The 23,843-nt window shown below is 35.3% G+C and overlaps 1 protein-coding gene across 2 annotated transcripts in view; it reads left to right on the top strand.

Moving 5' to 3' along the window:
- Positions 1 to 23,843, top strand: part of LOC138700266 (Ig-like and fibronectin type-III domain-containing protein 1) — a 1,344,471-nt gene that overhangs the window by 160,268 nt on the left and 1,160,360 nt on the right. For both annotated transcript variants that reach the window (XM_069826766.1, XM_069826763.1), the window contains exon 2: positions 11,534 to 11,604. The gene's annotated coding sequence lies outside the window, so the exon portion shown is untranslated. The remainder of the gene's footprint in view (positions 1 to 11,533; positions 11,605 to 23,843) is intronic.

Raw genomic sequence — 23,843 nt, 5'->3', positions numbered from 1 at the left:
TAATAAATATGGACGCATACTCTAAACAACCCCTCTCTTATGTAAAAATGCAAATGAAGGTGGACATCTTAAATGACTGGAATGCAATGTGGTTAAATAGTACAAATGGTCAAATCACAAAATCACTATATTTTCCCACAGTTAAAGATAGACTAACCGTAAAGAATTATGAACCATCTTACATATCCACGCAATTTATGACTGGACACGGAAAATTTAATTCATATTTTGAACGTTTCAAAATTGACAACCCAAATGGCTCTTCATGTCCCTGTGAACACCCCACACAAACAGTCGACCACCTGTTATTCCAGTGCCCACTACAAGAACGCAAGAGATACCGGCTAGAAACCCACCTTAGCATATGCGATACAACTTTCTCACCACCAATTACAAAAGTTCTTCTGAAGCAATGTTGCATAAAGGAATTTCATATATTTATTACAGGTGTATTTAAGACCTTGTAGAAATAACAGTATTTAGTAACAGTGTCCTATTTATTCTTTTGCAGCCAAATTTGTAACTTTTAAAAGTATGGTTATCATGTTGAAGTGTATGTGTTGTAAAGGATGCTTGATTTGTTGTGTATGTGAGTCATAGTTATGGGATGCTTGATTGTGTTTGTGTGACTACTGTGTATTAATTTATGATGTATGTTAGGGAAAGTTGCTTAATTGTGTTATAGAGTACCGCTATAAGAAATGTTTTGTTTATGTGTTGTAACTGTTTTCTGTATGTCTCAATTGATGACTGATGTTTGATTTGCAATCGCAATGTTTAAAATACGGAATGTTTAGGTCTTATTTCCATTGTATAAGCTAATTTATTTTCTTTTCAATTTGTTTTATGCTTAGGCCTAATTTTTGTGTAAAACTATAGCCCTAGCATACATATGTAAAATAGGGCTACCCCCCATTGGAGATACAATAATAATAATAAATATGGACTAAAAATATACAGTATAAATGGACAAAAATTTCCGAGGACATTTCAGTTTGGTGGACGAAATCGTACAGTGGATGATTTTTGTAAGTTGACATAAATAGCTGGACAAAATTGGTATGGACATAAAATTACAGTGGACTTGAATCTCAACTGGACGAAAATTTCCGATGCACGTAAATACTGTTAACGAAATGTCACTGAATTAGTCTGGGAACCATTTTCATACAGGTGTAGAACTGCGTATATTGTAGTAATTTCTTATATTTTGATTGTGTCTGTATATCAAAAGTCGGGATTAAAAATTCAGATGTAATTTTAACAAATATGTACAATTAATTCATTCAACATATCGTCGGCTTAGAGTGTAAACCTGCTAACCGCCAAAAAGAAAATTTTGCAAGTGAAGCAAAAAACTAGGTTTAAATTAACGCTGAAACTTTAGGACCAAATCCAAAGTACAGGTACAAATGCCATCTGTACTTTGGATTTGGTGCTAAAGGGAAGCAAAAAACTAAGTTTAAATTAACTCTGAAACTTTAGGACCAAATCCAAAGTACAGGTACAAATGCCATCTGTACTTTGGATTTGGTGCTAAAGGGAAGCAAAAAACTAAGTTTAAATTAACTCTGAAACTTTAGGACCAAATCCAAAGTACAGGTACAAATGCCATCTGTACTTTGGATTTGGTGCTAAAGGGAAGCAAAAAACTAAGTTTAAATTAACTCTGAAACTTTAGGACCAAATCCAAAGTACAGGTACAAATGCCATCTGTACTTTGGATTTGGTGCTAAAGGGAAGCAAAAAACTAAGTTTAAATTAACTCTGAAACTTTAGGACCAAATCCAAAGTACAGGTACAAATGCCATCTGTACTTTGGATTTGGTGCTAAAGGGAAGCAAAAAACTAAGTTTAAATTAACTCTGAAACTTTAGGACCAAATCCAAAGTACAGGTACAAATGCCATCTGTACTTTGGATTTGGTGCTAAAGGGAAGCAAAAAACTAAGTTTAAATTAACTCTGAAGCTTTAGGACCAAATCCAAAGTACAGGTACAAATTCCATCTGTATTTGGATTTGGTCCTAAAGTTTCAGAGTTAATTTAAACTCCGTTTTTTGCTTCCCTAGTAAAATTTTCTCTTTGGTGGTTAGAAGGTTTACACATTAAGCCGACGATGTGTTGTTCAACTGTTTTTAATTGCATTTTAACTGTTTATTGTTGTACATGATACTTTATAATTCTGGTTTCCCCACATTAGACAATTATGTAAAAATACTTTAAAAATCGCCTATGCACTCTGACATGCTCCAAAAAACTCATTTGGGTTTCTAGTTTTTGTCTTAATGACACAATTCATACATGTTATAAGTTATCAACCAGATATTCTATAATATGTTTTTGTCATGTTCAGATGAGACCTGATGATGTCGTAAGGCAAAAGCGCTCGCCATAAAATAAACTAAATTTTTATACTCAATGATATAATTCATTGATTTAAGTGATAAGTATTGACTGAACAGTAACCTAATATAATTGATTCAAAATAATAAATCACCTATAACGAAAATATTATTACATCACACAGATATTTATGCAGAAAAATGCAATAAGGATGAAATTTCTTCCATGTTGTGATGATCTCAGTCATAAATATAATATTCAAGATTGGTATGTCATTGGACTTATGTTTGGTGCGCGAAGAACAATTCCCAAATTTACATTGGAGATCCTCAGAAAACTAAAGGTTCCTGAAAAGACTCTTCAGACAATTGCATAATAGTACATTATGCAACGAGCTTCTTAATTACCATTATAGGCGAGTTTCATACGACTTTTTATGCTCGACCATATTTCTAATTTGATATTATTAATTTTATTTGTATTTGACCTGGAGCAATGTCCCGTATGTTGTGAGATGTGCGCAGACGCGAAAGTATTGATTTTTTCCGAGGAACAGATGTCCACATTGACCTTGCTAGACCATAAGAACCTACAGAGATAACATTGAAATAAAATTAGACATTGAAAAACGAGATGACAAATTGAATTTATTTGAATATTATTTACAATTAACGCTAATTATTATAGTAACAGAACATAACCTTCTGCGACAGTATTGGATTTCCAGCCTCCGTGACTTTTCGCTAATTCTCTTTCGATTGCATATCCGAGAATAATCGATACTTGCGGTTTTATAACGGTAGAAAACTGACTTGTCATTGGCTGAACAGTTGTAACCTGAGTCGTCATTGGCTGAAAGACCTTACCTTTAATGAGTAGGTGTACTTTAATGACATGCATTAAAGGTCTGCTACCAGGTGTATAATTACTACAGTTCGCCATGGTCGAGCATAAACCATTTTAAAATCTTCATTGACCATCATCAATCACCATCGCTATTCATATTTATAATATTCAATGTATATTATTTATTTTCAATAAAGTTTTATCGTTTTGATAGCTACCACATTTTGTCGCAGAATATTACTTTATTTTAATTGCATTATGAATTTTTAACAATAATTTACATTTTCTTTTTTGTTCATTTGAATTGATTAGAATGCCGGTATTTTAAATCCAAGATTTGGACGGCTATCATTTCGATCTACTACTATTAAAATTATGTCCATGAATCAAAGTCCGGATTTCCAACATATTGATCAAAGTGAGTATTTTATACTTCTGTTATGAAATCCAGGACTCTCAAAGTTAGAATTATATTGAAGAGCGCCCCTATTCTGTGTGCGGCAGGCCGGAGCCGTCCACAACAGCTGTAGTGTGAGGAGGACTGGCTGCGCCTTAACCAGGCGCTACAATGGCTGGGGGCGGAGGAGGGGGACAATTTTCCACTTAGGACGCAGCTCTGAAAGCGATGCTGAGAACTCAATATGGTGGAGCAGAATGGGGAGGATAGATAGATGGATGAAATTGTTAAGCCATGGAAGTCCAACCTCTTGCTTGTCCTCCAGAAGCAGAGCTCCTGCAGATGACCGAGATGTCGAATCTTCATCATTTATCAATTGGTACAGCAGCGCTTTTATTTTTCGGGGACGCCCATCAAAGATCCGTTCCTTTGCAGGAAACATAAAAGAAAAAGTATTGTTTTGTTGGCTACATTGCGGGAACCGCTAGGGGTTTGCTGCACTTCCAAATGATTTCGACAGTGCTGAGTGTGCGCCTTCATTCGTCTCTTGTATTGGTTTTCTGTATATCTCGTTTCCTATCAGGTCTCATTGAGAGGAAATATATCCGCCAACCTCGAATTATATCTCCAAGACACCATTACCTATAGATGGTATCTAGACAAGATATAGATATCAAATTATCCCAGATATTTACTGTTGCTTGAATAGATATTATGTCTTCCGCTATGGTTGAAGTAGTAGTTAGGGCTATTGATTCTGGCTACAAAATCAAGACGTAAAACGATAGCGGATATAAAGTGAAACCTCTCCTTACGGTCATCCCCAAGATACGGGCACTCCTCAAATACTGACAGATTTTTATGTCCCAACTGAAATAATATAGAAATAATGATAAAGTTAACTCTCGTTTACTGACAATCTCAGACACGGATACGGGCAGCTGTTTCACAGTCCTAAAGCTTGCTTTACCTCCTGACTGCGGACAAAACTTGATTTTCAAGATCTAATGTGTTACAAAAATGGAAAATTTAGTTTTGAGAACTGCGCAGAAATTCCATAACATGAAAGAAGACAATACGGGCTGTATTGATATACATTCTTAGCGCGGGCTTCCGGTGGATGATCAGCGAACTAACGTTTTTCGTATTCATAATCCAGTGTTAGCGATATGAAATTGTATTCGACACATGGTAGGGTTAGTAGGATTATTCTCTTCTCTGCAATCAGTTGTTCTGTTTCGAGAGGCATGGCACCTGAACGCAGAACTTAAGATGAAAACTGTAAATTACAGTACTGCATAACTGTATACCTAGAATAAAATTGCATGGCACAGTACTGCATTTTCCTTTTTCGGTCTTATCTACTGTAGCTCAAAGTTGCAAAGAATTTACTGTAGTAAGTATACTGTATTTAGAATTAAACTACAGTAATACATTTCATTTTAAACGTGAAGGGATACATAATGCATATTATAAATTTACTGTTAGATTGGGGAGCCTCCCTCCCAATAAGGGACACCTCCCAGATGCGGACAAATTGTTAAGTCCGTTCAATGTCCGTAAATGAGAGGTTTCACTGTATAGACCTGTATCTCTTTTGGATGTGATTTTCTTATCTTGTGTTATATTGTGTTATCTCAAGCAATTTACCTTGCGTTATGCAGACCAGAGATTCTGATTTTACATGTTAATGAATGTATGGTTGAGATTCATGATTCTACGAGACTGAGTAAAAATGAACCAAAACGCCCCAGTATCTGAAGATTTATTATTCATTATACTGATGATGATACATAGAATTCCATCGGTCGAGAAATCCAATAGGTCCGACAGAGAACTGCAACTGCAGATTTGGTTCTCTTCAGTAGGGTTTTACCGTATATACAGCGTTCGTTTCGAGTTCCAATCGATGATCAAAACAAATAGGGGAACAGAGTTATACCTCTATGGAGGAAGCAGAGAAGGCAGACTGGACTTAACCTGGTTTCGTCTAGGAGCTTGGAGGTCACTTAAAATCGTCAACGAACAGGGGGCGAGAATATGTCCTCTTTGCGGTAGATGCAAGACATCACATCATATTTTATCGGAGTGTGAAGGCACAGAAGCTCTGAGGAAACTATTCCTGCCAGAGTCCTTCATTACATCTAGCAGGGGGCATTTGGCCACATACGATATATTAAATAACGTTAAATTCTGTGACAGTGTGGGAAAATTTATGGTGAAAGTTCGACAGTTGAGGGTGGAACTGGCCGAGGGGGAGGGAGCCGAGGAAATAAGGGGAATAGTTATTATTAGTGTTGCAATGAGTAGTATTAACACTGAGCGAATGAGGTAATTAGGGGGCAATGTTTTTCTTCTATTTGTGCTTTTTATTGCGTGTTTATATGTTTTTTGTCTTGCCTTTCTATTTATTATTTGGATTATTTATTGCAGTTTCAATAAACAATTGAATTGACTTTATATATATATATATATATATATATATATGTTTCACTGTATTTTTTCTTCATATCTTACATTTATTTTATTTTTATTATTTTTGTGAAATTTGGTATGATGTTAGATTAGTTATAAATGTGATAATTAATGAAAACGGTTGTAATAATAACAATTATTGTTGTTTTACTATTTTATTTTGTTTTATTTTTTCCCTCGCTGTTATTTATACTCGCTTTAACATCTTTGGTCATATCGCGAGTCTATTTTATTATTAGTAGTATATTTTTGTTTTCTTTGAAGATTCAAACTGTGCATAGTTATAGCACGAATGGCCGTACGGGCTCGTGGGAAGGATCTTGTGTACATGAGTTTGTACAATTGTGTGTCAATAAATGCACTTCATTCATTCATTCATTCATTCATTCATTCATTCATTCATTCATTCATTCATTCATTCATTCATTCGTTTCGAGTTTGGACCGAGAGAGCGGGCCGAATTACAGTCGTCTGATATCACGCCATTTAGAGCCACGTAATGCGTGTGCATGTCGTGAAGTTTATTTCTATAGTTGCCTTCATCGTGCAGTGTAACGTCTCTTGAAAAGCAATAAGTGTCGTTACTTTTAGTGCTCTTTCAAATGTGATTTCAGTCTCTGTGCATTAGTTTAGATGGTTAGACCATTGAAATGGGAGCCGGAAACTTCACGCTAGAACGATAACTTTTTTCTGTGAGTGACGTATAATGCAGTCTATGTGAAAACAAACCATGTCAAGACCATAGGTAGGAAGTTCGTACCAAAAGAGTAGATTTCACTTGATTACAGCGAGGAGTATAGATCTCACCCGCGCTTCGCTCTGCTCTCGCCGTCTACAGACTTCACATAAACAACGCATAGTATCATTCTGTGGAGCTGTGTACAGTCGTGAATAGTTTGAAGAATATTTTAATTTATAGTAATATTTTAGGTTACGAACAAAGTGAGATGTTCTGTTATTATTGTATTATTTACGTAATGTTAATATTACGCATGATTCTAAAAAAAGTAAACTCATCTGTTATTAAATAATTATGCAAACAGGAGTATGTAACAAGTATATTTTTTCCCGGGTTATTCTTCGTTAAATTATGATGACGTCTCGTGCTGCTATGCATTCGGTTGCGTTACAGTCCAAGTTCAACATCGGAATTACGATACGAACTTCTTGTCATTACGATAGAAATAAAAAAATTTTCTTGAAAACAATTATGGGTTTAATATAATGTGCCAAATACGAAATACACTATTAGATTTACAAAGCAGTTGTTCATCTGATAATAGTAAGAAATACTGTATCATATTGCTTTTTGTTAATATTATTGTATTTATTTTTTATATTGATTGTGTTATTTTATTTCTATTTCCATTGTTGTAATTATATTCTGCATTCTGTATATTTTAATTTAAATAATAAATAAATAAAAAATACTTTAGATTTGCTCTAGTATCCCCTTGTGAACGAATATATTCAGAGTAAAAATATTGTTTTTTATCTTTTCTGGACATAAAAGGAGTATTTCTTTTCATAAAATGAAAATATTCCGTTGTTATTTGTTATAATAAGGCTAGAAACATAATTGTGTTTTCTTTGTGTGAGTAAATTACGTGTGTGTGGGTAATGCCTACTCACTTTAAAGTGGCGCTTTATGTGACATGTTTTGCTCGCCAGCATGGATAGAACTGCTGTCAAAAAATCTGAAAGTTAGAATTTATAAAACAGTTATATTACCGGTTGTTCTGTATGTTTGTGAAACTTGGACTCTCACCTTGAGAGAGGAACAGAGATTAAGGGTGTTAGAGAATAAGATGCATAGGAAAATATTTGGGGCTAAGAGGGATGAAGTTACAGGAGAATGGAGAAAGTTACACAACACAGAACTGCACGCATTGTATTCTTCACCTGACATAATTAGGAACATTAAATCCAGACGTTTGATGTGGGCAGGGAGTGTAGCACGTATGGGCGAATTCAGAATTGCATATAGAGATTTAGTTGGGAGACCGAAGGGAAAAAACCTTTGGGGAGGCCGAGACGTAGATAGGAGGATAATATTAAAATGGATTTGAGGGAGGTGGGATATGATGATACGGACTGGATTAATCTTGCACAGGATAGGGACCGATGACGGGCTTATGTAAGGGCGGCAATGAACCTGCGAGTTCCTTAAAAGCCATAAGTAACTAAGTATTTGGATAATTTTGCTGGCTTTCTGATATGGTCGGAGTACAAATATATTTTTCCTGAAGCACAGACTTGCACAACAGAAGTTCTAAATTTGAAGGTGGATAGATTTGAATCCGAGCCTCCTGCCTCGAAGTCCAACGCGCTTGGACTCAGTGACACTACCGGTAGTTAAAAAAGTTATGAAATTGAAATCAAATTCCACATTCATTATATTCTTCTTCTCTTCTCCTTTTCCAACTACTAATTCTTCTCTTTATCATTCATCTTTCCTCTCTTCATTCAGTATTGTTAGTCGTTTTATTAAGCTCATTCATCTTCTTCACTTTACCTTCTTATGATCTTTGCTCTTTAGTTTTTTTGGATCCTCTTCTCTTTCTGTTCATTGTTCATCTCCTCTTTTGATACTTCTCTGTGTCTCTTCTTCCTTCTTTCTTATTTTTTTCCTTCATCCAGTTTTTGTACTATCTTTCTCTTATCTCCAACTTCAGATGCTCAAGTTATCCCAAATTTTCTCCTATTCCTTGGTTGATAAATGCAAATAATTTGCGGCAGAGGAGTAGAATTATTCCATTTGTAAATGCAAATGTTTAATTTTCGACTCTAGTGTCCGTTTTTATTTCTGATTGGGATAAGATTTAGTATTCTACATCCACTTGTGGCATTCACCATTCGGACTAGTTTGATCACCCCTGATGTAATCTGAATCCTTGCAAGATGCTGGGCAAATCGCAATAACAACGGTGAAGGATTTGATTGTAGGAACAAGATGCTGAGGGGAATATGAGGGAAGGGGGGCGGGACGAATGGTTTCCTTGGAGAAAGAAAGAGGATTGAGAATGCGGAGGGTTGAGGAGAGGCTTTCAAATGTCAAATTGTCTGCATACGCACCTGTCACAAATGACTGCACGGATGAAAAATATCCTCGAAGGGGAAATTCATCAAAAAGGATCGGACTGTATAATTCAGCTCTAGAATCTACTTGTACTAAGGATGGATATCTCAAATGTACGGGGATGGATGTAAATCGTACCAGTCTTAAACAGAATACTGTATATATAAACAGAATAAGTGACACAAATTTCGACGAAAGTGTTCTGGTTGGCTTTGAAACTGAACGAATGCTGAGGATTTCCAGATTGTGGAAGTAATATCTTCTATCCTACCTTCCCGCCCAAGACTTGAGTTTGTGATTATCAGGCAGCGAAACTTAGTGCCCGATGAAACAGGTTTGCTGTTCCTTTACTATAGATACGGGTTTATTTACTTGCGCATGGGTAGAGTTATGATCAACAGTGAAGAGGTATACTACGTGTTCAGTTCAAAGTGTGTCATGGCTCGCTGTATGTCGTCATGTGGCTAGCCGATGTGCCTAGACAATTCAATCTTCCTACACTTCCGCAGAGGCATATTACCCATGTGCCAGGGAAGTTGCCTAGCAAGTACGGCGTTCATTCTGAAGAGTACTTGCCGATATGTACGGTAACGCCTGTAGTGGCAGGAATGTGAACTCTTTGGAAGCACGTATTGAAGTGAGTTTTTTTCTTACTGTGGGGATATGGGGAGAGGGTTAAGACGTTAACTTCCGTATTTGTTGACATTAACTTGGTCAACATGGACACGGAGCATTTGATTTGTGTTGTGGAATGTTGAGGTACGCAACCGATGATAACAAATACCCTGCATACCACTTGCCCGCGCAAAACACAGTTGGAAAAAGGTTATGGTAGCACACAGACCGTACAGACCGCCATCTGTTGCTACGACGTTCAAGTTATACCGTACACGTTCTCATGTTCAGATTGAACTCCTTGAATAATAGGCAACTTCTCTGAACACATAAGCTGAAACTCGCTTCAAATCACTGACTCAACAATAGTGACGTCATGACACACTTTGAAATGAACACCCAGTAGTAGACACTAGAGATGAACAACGATCGAGAAAACGAGACTAACGGCGCCCTCAAAGCCGAAAACCCGCACGACAGTGTTGTGTTACGTCGCGTCCTTGACGTAAAGACTGGTTGTGAGTCTTCTGAGACTCGATATTGATCATCTCCCGAAGTCCCGAAGTCAGCAGTTGTTTATACCTGACTGAACTTTTATCTACTTTGACAACTGTTATATATGTATAAACAATCAAGTAACCTATTTGAAACATCTCTACCTTTCAGTGTATAATAATCCGTTCCCCAGTCTTTATTTAATTATTAGGTCCTTATTAAAATGCTAGGAATTTTCTTTTCAAATGTTTAAGATCAAGTGTGCAGTGTCAAGAAAAAGAAATTGTCATAGAAATTCAACTTTATTTCAGAATTGTTTTTTTTTCTATTTGTATAACCATAGGTGATATACAATAGAACAAGAACATTTTGATAACTAAGATACTGTTCTGTTTTGTCTTTTTGTCTCATTTAAACATTTATGTTATTTATTTCAATGATGTGTGTTATTCAAAGTTAGGAAATCTTTCCACGCCGACGAAATGCTATTTCGAGAATGATGAGCGAGAATGACGAGCCGAGACCCGGAAGATAAATGCAGCGAACACAGCGAGCGAGAGCGGCAGTTAGTTTTGTTCATCTCTAGTACACACCACAGATATTTCCATAACAATCTGAAGAATATGGGTAGTAATTTCTAATAATGTCTGGGAGTCGGGAGGCAAATTAATTAACCATTTCAGGTTGGAGTTAAATGCTGAAATACGAGTATAAGAATTACTTAAGCATGTCAGCAATCTGGTGATTCAGGAAATTGAAAAATACGGGTTTCAAGATCCATATTCATCGTTAGTAAATTTAAATGAATTATTCAAGCCAGCAAATATTGTACAAATAAATGTTGATAATGTTAATTCACTCACAGAAAGAGTTTTAAAACAATGAATTTTGTTTTTGTTGTTTGTTTTTTAGTCAATGGCTCCATTGGGGATGTACTAGCCATTTGCAAAATAAATAAATGTATTAGTCTCCTTTCATTGGTAGAGAATACTTGACAATTCACTAGCAAGTTACTAATACTATTAATTTTGTGGAACACAGTCATGAAACTTCACTGGTAATTTGTAAGTATGGAGTGGTAAATTATTACTATAGAAAACTCTTCTGTGGAAAAGGAACTCTAGTATTTGTACTACTTACTAGAGAATTTACTTGTAATGTACAACGCCATCTCTTTGTGGAATAGGCCCCTGGTGATATATTTCAAATGAAATTAAGTAAAATATGTGTCTGGATAATTTTATTATGTTCACTAATCAAGGCAAATTCTTGTGTGTTGCAGGTGTTACCAAGTTGTGGATCCAGTGCGTGTCACATACAAATCGATTCAACCACTCAACACACCGTACACTCGTAAGTATTCACTATTCTTCACAGTACTTCGTATGTATTTCTTAATGACAGTGTACCGTGGCTTGTAGAAGCGACTTGGGCCGCAGAGATTTTGCAGTAAGCTAACATTTTCAAAGCCATTAATTATATTCGCTAATATGTTTTCGCGGGATATCAGCCGAGTTAAGATTTTGGAATGCTCCAAGCTTTCGACTGCTATCTCTGCAGCCATCTTCAGGGAAGTGATGTCCGAACAGAAAGTCGAAAGTTTATATAGATGTTAGGCTGTCTCAGGTGAAACGAGATTGGTTGGCGGATCGGCCAATCCGGGGCCGGGAATTGTCATCGCTCGTAAGCTCCGCCCCTCCCGGGATTCCTGCGTGAAGTTTGGCGGGCGGCGAGGCCTGTTCCGCCGGTTGGAATCGGTTGCCGTCCTCGGTCCGTGATCTTCATGACCTTGATTGTAAGAGGGCCTGAGTTGGTCTAAGGCCGGTGTCCATGCCTGACTGAGCTGGAGTCCACTGTCTCTGTTAAAGTTGTTTTTCTCCAGCTTGATCTCTATGGCCTCCTTGATTGTACGATCCCAGTAGTGGCTTGATTTGTTAATGACCTTGGTGTGGTCAAACTGTTTGACAGCCTAACATCTATATAAACTTTCGACTTTCTGATATCCCGCGAAAACATATTAGCGAACCAACGCCGAGAAAGCCTCAAATCATACATTAATTATATTACCAAGGAAAATGGAAAGTTTCAGGCTAGCTAGTTATTAGATAGCCTATGATGATGAAAGAGTGGAATAGAAAAAAATTCTCTGCGGATTTGAACCCGGGTTTTCAGCTCTACGTGCTGACGCTCTATCCACTAAGCCACACCGGATCCCCATTCCGACGGCGCTTATTCCGTCGGATCCCGGCCACTTAGTCACTCATAACAGCTCTACACATGTGTATACATTGTGCCACTGTCATACATCTATGACGCAGTGCATGAGGCTAGGCCACTAGAGGGAACCCAAGAGGTGGAACTTAAACTGAGAGGATTCGATCCGACATCGGGATGGGGATCCGGTGTGGCTTAGTGGATAGAGCGTCACCACGTAGAGCCGAAAACCCGGGTTCAAATCCCGGTACCGGAGAGGATTTTTCTCTGTTCCACTCTTCCATCATCATATGATGACGCAGAAATTCTGCACTGAAATATCATATGTACTTCGGTACATCGTTATATATAGTTATTAGGTACTTATTCCATGTTGTCTAAGATTGCCTGTTGTTATAAAGCCAATTTGTGATTAATAGCAATACTTATATGTCAGGTATAGACCTTTATATTTATTTATTTATTTATTTATTTATTTATTTATTTATTTATTTATTTATTTATTTATTTATTTATTTTCATTATAATTGTTGTATAAAATATAATATAAACAGAAAAACTTTAGCTCACCCCTGATAGAGTAGAACTCGTGTTCATGTGCGGACTCCAGAATTTAAATTAAAAAGTATATAATACAATTTTGCTTATGTCTACTACGCAATAAGAATATATAAATTTAAATTTTAAATTCTTCATTTCTTATAAAATCCATACATAACTTTCCAAATGTAATACTAGGACTATTAAGAATTGACAAGATTAGGATATTTAAATATAAATTTCTTACCGGTACATATTCTTGGGCCTAAATTACTGCTATGATCAAATACTGTAGCAGTGTTGCATTTTGGTTCAAACTATCTTAAAGAGTTCGTACCTTTTGTTTCATAACTATGAGAATACAATTCAAAATTATTTCGATTTTTATGTATGAATTTTTTAACACAATGTAATAAATTTATCTTATTTATTTTATTTTTTATTTTTAGTACAGGTCGTTCAATTGGACTTGAAGTGCAACTTTCTGATCCATTATGAACTTGTAATTATATTTCACCAATGTTTTAAATTGCAAATACAATATGATCTTAACTGATTCGTAGCTGAGACAAGGAAATAGATATCTTTCTTTTCCTTTGCTAGACACCGTGTTCTAAAATCAAGAGTTGAAATCTTAATGAACAACCCGTATAAGTGAGAAAATCACATCGGATCTTCATCATGTCTTTATCTCTCTTAGAGAGAAGCAAGGTTGACTCTCGGCGGATATTTATGACATTTGGTGTCCGTTAATTAAATGTTTCTAAAATAAATTAATTTTCATATTATAGTGTAGCATTTGGCTACGAAGTAAAAATAATATTTTAGATAATAACTTTATAATGACCTAGATAAATATCAATAAAGTTAGTAAATATATACTGTAACTCTATGCGTCTTTTCCTCTAAATGTCTCATAAAATTAGAGTGTGCTTGGGAATTCTTCTGATGGGCGTCACACAACCTGATTCAATATAGTATTAAAGCAATAAGGAACTATGAATTATGATATTTTACTAAAAATGAAAGTTTAATAACATATCTCTTTCTGAAGCTTAGAAGAGTAATGTGAGTAACTTTAGAAACACTCGAAAGTGGAAAAGATCAATCGTTGGCATCAAAAACAAACACACAGAAGAAGAAGAATAAAACTGAAACACAATTGAAGCATAAAACACTGAGGGAAGAGAATTTAGTGAAAGGAAAGAAAATGGGGAGCAAAGAAGGCAAAGAGTGAAGTAAAGGAAACTAAGAATGAAGGAGCAACAAAGGGAAAAAATCGGAGCAGTTGGAGGCAAAGAATAAAGCAACAGAAAACATACAATACGGTATTATCACAAGGCAGAAAATAAATAAATATCGGAATACAGAGAAAAAAAATTATCTGTAGGCAAAGTATAACGAGGTATTAGTATGCAAGGAATAGAAAAGCAACAGGAGGCAAAGAATAAATAAAAGTCAGTAAGCAAAGAATAAAGAAATATTAGTATGCAAAAAAAAAGAAAAAGAAATATCAATAGGCAAAAATCAAGAAATATCAGTAGACAAAGAATAAAGGAATATTTGTAGCAAAGAATAAGAAAGTACGGGAAGCCAAACAACAAAGAAGTGTTGGAAGAACGAAGAGAAGGGCAAGGATAAAGAATTAAGGACTAAAAAAATAAGAGAAGGAAAACAGTAAATCAATAAGAAGTAAAGAATAAAGAATGAACACAAGGCAAAGAATCAACAGAAGGAATAGAATAAGGAATGAACAGGCAGCAGAGAATAAAGAAGCAAAGAAGACTAAGAATGAGGAAGTAACAAAAGTTAAAGAATAAAGAATACAGAAGATTGTAAAGGGTAAAGAAACAGCCGATGACAGAGAATAAGAAAGTCACAGAAGGCAAAAAAATAAGCAATAGAAGTGAAGAATAAAGAACATACGGAGGCAAAGAATAAAGGAAGTACAGAAGGCAAAGTATAAATCAGCAACAGAAGTGAAGAATAGAGAAGCAACAGAAGCGAAGAATGAAGGAGAAACAGACAAAGAATAAAGAAGCATCAAAAGAAAAGAATAAAGAAGCAACAGAAGTGAAGAACAAATGAGCAACAGAAATCAAAGAACAAAACAAGCAACGGAAGCAAAGAATAAAGGAGCAATAGAAGGGAAAGAGTAAAGTAACAGGAGGTAAAGAAGAAAGAAGAAAGAAGCAAGAAAGGCAAGGGATAAAGAAGCAAAGAATAAAGAAGTAAGAGTAAAGGAAAAAAGTAAGAGAACGTAAAGGCAAAATGTAACAAGGTAAAGAAAAGAAGCACAAAATGTAAAAGATAAGCAAACAACAGGTAGAAAATAATAAAAAACAGCAGGTGGCAAATATTAAAGAAGTGAAAAAAGGTAGAGAATATAGAAGTAACAGACAGTAAGAAAAGGTGACAGAAGGTAAAGTATAAGGATGTTACATAAGGCAAAGAAGAGAGATGTGATAGAAGGCAAAGAATATTGAAGTAACAGAAGGCAAAGAACAAAGAAGTAACAGAAGGCAAAGAATAAAGAAATCACAGAAGGTAAAGAACAAAGAAGTGACAGAAGGCAAAGAATTAAGAAGTGAGAGAAAGCAAAGGATGAATAAGTGACAGAAGGTAAAGAATAAAGAAGTGACAGAAGGCAAAGAGTGAAGAAATGATAGGAGTGACAGAAGGCAAAGAATATAGAGGTGACAGAAGGACAAGAATAAGGAAGTAACATAAGGCAAAGAATAGAGATACGACAGAAGGAGAAGAATACTGAAGTGACAGAAGGTAAAGAATATAGACGTGACAGAAGGCAAAGAATAAAAAAGTGACAGAAGGGCAAGAATAATGAAGTAACAGAAGCCAAAGAATAAAAAAGTGACAGAAAGACAAGAATAAAGAAGTGACAGAAAGCAAAGAATAAAAAAGTGACAGAACGATAATAATAATGAAATAACAGAAGGCAAAGAATAAATGACAGAAGGACAGGAATAATGAAGTAACAGAAACCAAAGAATAAAAAAGTGGCAAAGGAAAGAATAAAGAAGTGACAGAAGGCAAAGAATAAGGAAGTAACAGAGGGCAAAGAATAAAGAAGTAACAGAGGGCAAAGAATAAAGAAGTGACAGAAGGCAAAGAATAAAGAAGTGACAGATGGCAAAGAATAAGGAAGTAACAGAAGGCAAAGAATGATGAAGTAATAGAAGGCAAAGAATAAAAAATGACAGGACAAGAATAGTGAAGTAACAGATAGCAAAAATAATTAAGTAATAGAAGGTAAAGAATAAAAAAACAGGACAAGAATAGTGAAGTAACAGAAGGTAAAGAATAATGAAGTAATAGAAGGCAAAGAATAAAAAATGACAGGACAAGAATAGTGAAGTAATAGAAGGCAAATAATATTGAAGTAATAGAAGGCAAAGAATAAAAAAAAAACAGGACAAGAAAATAGTGAAGTAACAGAAGGCAAAGAATAATGAAGTAATAGAAGGCAAAGAATAAAAAAACAGGACAAGAAAATAGTGAAGTAACAGAAGGCAAAGAATAATGAAGTAATAGAAGGCAAAGAATAAAAAAACAGGACAAGAAAATAGTGAAGTAACAGAAGGCAAAGAATAATGAAGTAATAGAAGGCAAAGAATAAAAAACAGGACAAGAAAATAGTGAAGTAACAGAAGGCAAAGAATAATGAAGTAATAGAAGGCAAAGAATAAAAAAACAGGACAAGAAAACAGTGAAGTAACAGAAGGCAAAGAATAATGAAGTAATAGAAGGCAAAGAATAAAAAAACAGGACAAGAAAATAGTGAAGTAACAGAAGGCAAAGAATAATGAAGTAATAGAAGGCAAAGAATAAAAGAACAGGACAACAATAGTGAATTAAGAGAAGGCAAAGAAAATGAAGTAATAGAAGGCAAAGAATAAAAAAAACAGGACAAGAATAGTGAAGTAACAGAAGGCAAAGAATAATGAAGTAATAGGCCTAGAAGGCAAAGAATAAAAAAAACAAGACAAGAATAATGAAGAAGATAAAGAATAAAGAAGTTACAAGACAATGAATGTAGAAGTAGTAAGAAATAATATTTGGATTGTAATGTTAGAATAACGGAATAAATTATACGGAATGAGATTAAAATAAAATGCTAAAAGGCATTTGAAATAAATGAAAGTAAGAAATGAAATGGAAAGGGATGAAAAATAGAGCAAGAACTAAGAAAATCATGCAGTAATAAAAACAAAGGAGTAAGAGAAATGTGACAGAATTTAAAAATAAAAAGTGAAGAGTAACGAAATAATAAAACAGAGAATCGGATGAGTCAAAATGAAAACTAAATGTAGGTAAGGGTAGTAAAATAAAAAAGGAAGACAGGATGAAAAAGCAGATGAAAAAAGAAGAGTAAGTAACATATGAAAGAAAACATGAAGAAAAAGAACAAAGTTCACAGTGAGAGAATAATTATCCAATTAGTGATCTGCTGGATGAGAACTGGCAACAAACCCGCCATGTCCGTCGGAGAATAGAACAGAACACCTGCCGGCTCATGAGAAGTGAGTTACTGAACTCGCTGACCTTTGCAGCAACGGAAAAAGAAGACGAAGGAATGATATGGAATGTGACTTTCCTCCGAACGTCACTGCCATACTGTCGAGAACCAAGCGTACCTCAAGGTGATGACATCCGCTGTTTTTTTACTTGTAAGTAATTTAATTTCATATATAAATGTGTCGTTAGTCCTGCTACTATTCATTATCCTTCCACACTCTTCTGCTGTTAATTACATTTTAATTATTCTTATCTCAATGCTTTTTAGGTTTGCTAACAACGCTCCTCCTATCTTCTCCATTTCCATGCTGTTATGTGAAGGTTTCGAAGTGCATTTCTGACCTACTTTAATATGCGGTCACTTGGTCTCAAGGACACAGTGCCTTTGTTGATCCTAATTTATTTATGTTTAAGGCGATAGTTGATTAATGTCACGGCTTAGTCATAACTGAATTGACTAACAGCTACACTTCAAATTACCTGAACTTGGTTCGCATGAAAATTCTTCGTGATTTACGTGGCTAAAATGGTTTTATATTGGTTACTCTGCTGCTGTTCTTCCAGATTGTTCTATTGTCGCAATATAGTTACGATTGAATGACTTGAATTCATAGACTTTATTCACGTGATACTCTTATATGGGTTGAATGCAGAGGCTAAGAAGAAGGAGAAAAATAGGGAAGATTGGAGAATGCTGCGATTGCAGTGAAAGACCTGCCCTTTGGCAAAAAATATTATTATTATTATTATTATTATTATTATTATTATTATTATTATTATTATTATTATTATTATTATTATTATTATCATCATCATCATCCTCATCATCATCATCAAATATCTTTGAGCAACAGTAACAAATGAAGGGTACACGGGAAAAACGATCAAGGTCCATCAAAAATCGAAATTGAGTTCATAATGCTATCTTATAGTGGAAAGGAAGTACTATCATGTGGTGTAGCTGGTAATAAGAAATCATCGTTCTTGACATTCCACTACGTCAATTTCTATTAAATACACACATAACAAAGTATTAAGTGCTTAAACTTTAAAATTCGTTTTTCTCGAAACTTTCTAAACTGGACCTTGACCGTTATTCCCGTGTACCCTTCAAATATAAATGACACTCGGGGGGGGGGGAGAATTAAACACAGAATAAATATGGGAAATGCCTGTTATTGTTCGCTTGAGAAGCTTTCTCACCTAGTCTGCTGTCAAAAAATCTGAAAGTTGGAATTTATAAAACAGTTATATTACCGTTCCGTATAGTTGTGACACTTGGACTCTACTTTGAGAGAGGTACGAGATTAAGGGTGTTTGAGAATAAGGCTCTTAGAACAATATTTGGGGGTAAGAAGGATGAAGTTACAGGAGAATGGAGAAAGTTACACAACACAGAACTGCACGCATTGTATTCTTCAACTGGCATAATTAGGAACATTAAATCCAGACGTTTGAGATGGGCAGGACATGTAGCACGTATGGGCGAATCAAGAAATGCATATAGAGTATTAGATGGGAAGCCGGAGGGTAAAAGACCTTTGGGAAGGCCGAGACGTAGATGGGAGGATAATATTAATGGATTTGAGGGAGGTGGGATGTCATCATAGAGACTGGATTAATCTTGCACAGGATAGGGATCGACGGCGGGCTTATGTGAGGGCGGCAATGAACCTCTGGGTTCCTTAAAAGCCATAAGTAAGTATTATTATTATTATTATTATTATTATTATTATTACTATTATTAGACTATTATCATTATTATTATTATCATCATCACCATCATCTAACAGAGAGGGTTTGGAATTGAATGGGTTACATCAGCTGCTTGTCTACGCGGATGACGTGAATATATTAGGAGAAAATCCACAAATGATTAAGGAAAACACCGGAATTTTACTTGAAGCAAGTAAAGAGATAGATTTGGAAGAAACTCCCGAAAGGACAAAGCATATGATTATGTCTCGTGACGAGAATATTGTACGACATGGAAATATAAAAATTGGAAATTTTTCTTTTGAAGAGGTGGAAAAATTCAAATACCTGGGAGCAACAGTAACAAATATAAATGATATTCGGGAGGAAATTAAACACAGAATAGATATGGGAAATGCCTGTTATTATTCGGTTGAGCATCTTTTGTCATCCAGTCTGCTGTTGAAAAATCTGAAAGTTAGAATTTATAAAACAGTTATATTACGGGTTGTTCTGTATGGATGTGAAACTTGGACTCTTTGAGAGATTAAGGGTGTTTGAGAATAAGGCTCTTAAGAAAATATTTGGGGCTAAGAGGGATGAAGTTACAGGAGAATGGAGAAAGTTACACAACACAGAACTGCAGGGATTGTGTTCTTCACCTGACATAATTAGGAACATTAAATCCAGACGTTTGAGATGGGCAGGACATGTAGCATGTATGGGCTAATCCAGAAATGCATACAGTGTTTTGGTAAAAGACCTTTGGGGAGGCCGAGACGTAGGTGGGAGGATAATATTAAAATAAATTTGAGGGAGGTGGGATATGATTATAGAAACTGGATTAATCTTGCTCAAGATAGGGACCGATGATGGACTTATGTGAGGGCGGCAATGAACCTCTGGGTTGCTTAAAAGCCATAAGTAAGTATAATAATAATAATAATAATAATAATAATAATAATAATAATAATAATAATAATAATAATAATAAACTCCTCCTGTGTATGCTAATTGCCGTTGATGAGTTTAATTTAATAATTAAATTACACTGTATAGATACAGTATACTTTGTAGTAGTACAAAGTGGAGTTATAGTACAATGACGTTACCAATACTAAGAGACAAATATTAGACCTTTTATTCTATCTTTCAGAATTGCTGTGAATAGGGACATATTATGACAACGTTCTGTAGATCCCCTTAGTGGTCGGCAACTTCTCTGCCAATGTAGATGAGCGGGACGGCATACAAACGTTGCAGAGGCGTCGAATACAACTTTTCATTTCAAAAACGCTCTTTTGCAGTAGAGTATTTATTAATCTTTTCGTCCGTTTTATTTCACAGCTGTTTTTTTTTTTACAGATTTTATGGCATAATTAACTAATTATAGTACATAATAATTTGTGAAATGTTATGAATATATTTTAAAGAAATTACTTACGAATTTATTCTTGAAGAATCTAATGGTCCTTTTAATGATTCGAATACTCCAGTTCTTTGCCGAAATCGGTGTAAGAATATACAGTAATTCCTCGTTAAGACCAACATCAAGGAACCGAAAAATCGCCTGTTCGTATTAACGAAGTTCCTCTTATCCGAATTCTGATCGAGTTTTGTTACAATGAATTCACTATCACTCTTTCATTACAAAACAGTTTCTCATGGTTTGTAGTTCGTAATAATGAATTTCGAATTAAGCAGGCCTACTTGTGAACCTTTCAGAATATTGTATTAGAAGAATTTATCATTAACACTTACGGTTTAGAGACGTCTCCATATCTAGCCTCTTTTCATCTTTTAAAGACGCATACAAATGGTAAATAATAAATAATATAAATTCAATTAAAATAATAAAGTTGGTTTCTGTATCTCCCCTACACCTGCAACTATCAAACAAATATCTATACCATTATATGTCCCCGTTCACACTCAAACAACTTTTGTCTTAAGATTTATCTTCTGTCACTACAAATGGCCGTGCTATTCTGGTGGACCGTTTTAAATGCCTCACCCGGTATACTTTTTGGCTTACTTGTGAATCGTCTGTTAGTATCGTCGCCAGTACTTACTTACTTACTTACTTACTTACTTACTTACTTACTTACTTACTTACTTACTTACTTACTTACTTACTTACTTACAGGCTTTTATGGAACCCGGAGGTTCATTGCCGCCCTCACATAAGCCCGCCATTGGTCCCTATCCTGAGCAAGATTAATCTATTCTCTATCATCATATTCCACCTCCCTCAAATTCATTTTAATATTATCTTCCCATCTACGTCTCGGCCTCCCCAAAGGTCTTTTTCCCTCCGGGCTCCCAACTAACACTCTATATGCATTTCTGGATTCGCCCGTACGTGCTACATGCCCTGTCCATCTCAAACGTCTGGATTTATTGTTCCTGATTATGTCAGGTGAAGAATACAATGCGTGCAGTTCTGTGTTGTGTAACTTTCTCCATTCTCCTGTAACTTCATCCCTCTTAGCCCCAAATATTTTCCTAAGCACCTTATTCTCAAACACCCTTAACCTATGTTCCTCTCTCAAAGTGAGAGTCCAAGTTTCACAACCATAAAGAACAACCGGTAATGTAACTGTTTTATAAATTCTAACTTTCAGATTTTTTGACAGCAGACTGGATGATAAAAGCTTTTCAACCGAATAATAACAGGCATTTCCCATATTTATTCTGTGTTTAATTTCCTTCCGAGTATCATTTATACATGTTACTGTTGCTCCAAAATACTTGAACTTTTCCACCTCTTGAAAAGATAAATTTCCAATTTTTATATTCCCATTTCCTACAATATTCTCGTCACGAGACATAATCATATACTTTGTCTTTTCGGGATTTACTTCCAAACCTATCTCTTTACTTGCTTCCAGTAAAATTACCGTGTTTTCCCTAATCGTTTGTAGATTTTCTCCTAACATATTCACGTCATCCGCATAGACAAACAGCTAGTATCGTCGCCAATAATGAAATTAATTTTTCCTTTATCTTGACATCAAGTGTGCGAGCATAGATGCTGTTATATCAATTTCAATAATACGCCCTTCTACATAATTATGACTTATGATTAAATGTTTGACCAAGGACGTGACAGAGGAAATCATATGGTAGCAAAGGACTTATAGCGATGCGTTCATTTTTATCAAATAAATTACCAACGATACCGGTGCTTAACCATTCAAAACAGAACCATTGATTGTATAAACTCTATAAAAGAGTTTACGTTTCAAGAACCGTATCCCAAATTTGTGGCCTTTTTTTCGTGAATCACCCTGTATATGTGTGTATAGGAATGTTGTAATGGCGGTTAGCATTTCGTTCTCTTTCCTCCTACTTATACAGTTCTTTTATAATGTGATATTAAAGTGAAGACAAATTAAGGAACTGTTACATAAACTTAACAACTTCTATTGCGTTGTGTTTCCACGAAATCTGAATATAAATTTTGGTATGTGTAAATATAGACTTTAATTAAGAGCAATGCACAAGTTTTCTTACTATTCAATTTTGTTAGTGAATTCGTGGAGTATTTAATTGCCTTGTTTAATTTCATGCTCTCAGATGACTTCAACCTAAAATCACGATGGTAGAGTTTTGATATAGAGGCAACATTATACTTACCAAGAGAACCCTTTCAATTATGTGGAGTGAATTTATTTCTCTTGGCCTTTTTGTTTTCGTATTGATTTTCTGTGGAATTTAGTGGTTTTATACAAACGTCTCTTGAATATCTAGGGCATGATATCGTTTCCACTGAGCGAAATACGTACAGAAGCGTGAAATTAATTATGAAATTAATGTAAAATTGTTGGAAATATTACGCCCGATTACATATTTCTGCCATAGAAAACCAGAAACAACATTTCTCTTGCTATGAAAGGAAAAGCAATGTTGAATAATTATTCCTTTCCTATGTATCGTTAAACATTAGACCTACTTCTGAAATAAATATGTATTCAGAGGCTAAAATGAGTTCTTAGTTCATCGAGATACGTTTGAAATACAGGTCTTGTTTATAGCTTCCTGATATGTGTATACAGTTATTCAGAATTCACGAAATATTCGGAAGTTCCCTGACTTTTTCAATTAGTTAGTTTGTAGAAAAATAATAACATAGTTTAGTTCATAAAAGAGCAGTGATTACTTTCACAGGAACTTCTACAATTTTAATATTTGAGGAGGAAAATTCTTTCCGGCGCCGGGGATCGAACCCGGTTCCTTGGTTCTACGTACCAAGCGCTCTGACCACTGAGCTACGCCGAATTCAATCCACAGCACCGGACCGAACCTCCTCCTTCAGTGTTTTCCTTTGTGGCCTGACGTAGGCTATATGTCCAGTGTCAACTGCCATTATACTAGGAGCGCACTCAGCTGAGTGACTTGTTTGGCCGGGATTCCGCAGTTAAGTGCACAGTAATCTGTACAAATATATGCACTGCAGCTATATTAATTGTCAATATCACAGATATTATTCTGTAGGACAAATTAATAAATATATAATATTCTCATAGCTGCAGTGCATATATTTGTACAGATTCCTGTGCACATAACTGCGGAATCCCGGCCAAACAAGTCACTCAGCTGAGTGC

The sequence above is a fragment of the Periplaneta americana genome, chromosome 5 (genome assembly GCF_040183065.1).
Source record: "Periplaneta americana isolate PAMFEO1 chromosome 5, P.americana_PAMFEO1_priV1, whole genome shotgun sequence".
Taxonomy (NCBI): domain Eukaryota; kingdom Metazoa; phylum Arthropoda; class Insecta; order Blattodea; family Blattidae; genus Periplaneta; species Periplaneta americana.
The sequence above is the reverse complement of the archived record's forward strand: the minus strand, read 5'-3'. Positions and strand labels throughout refer to the sequence as shown.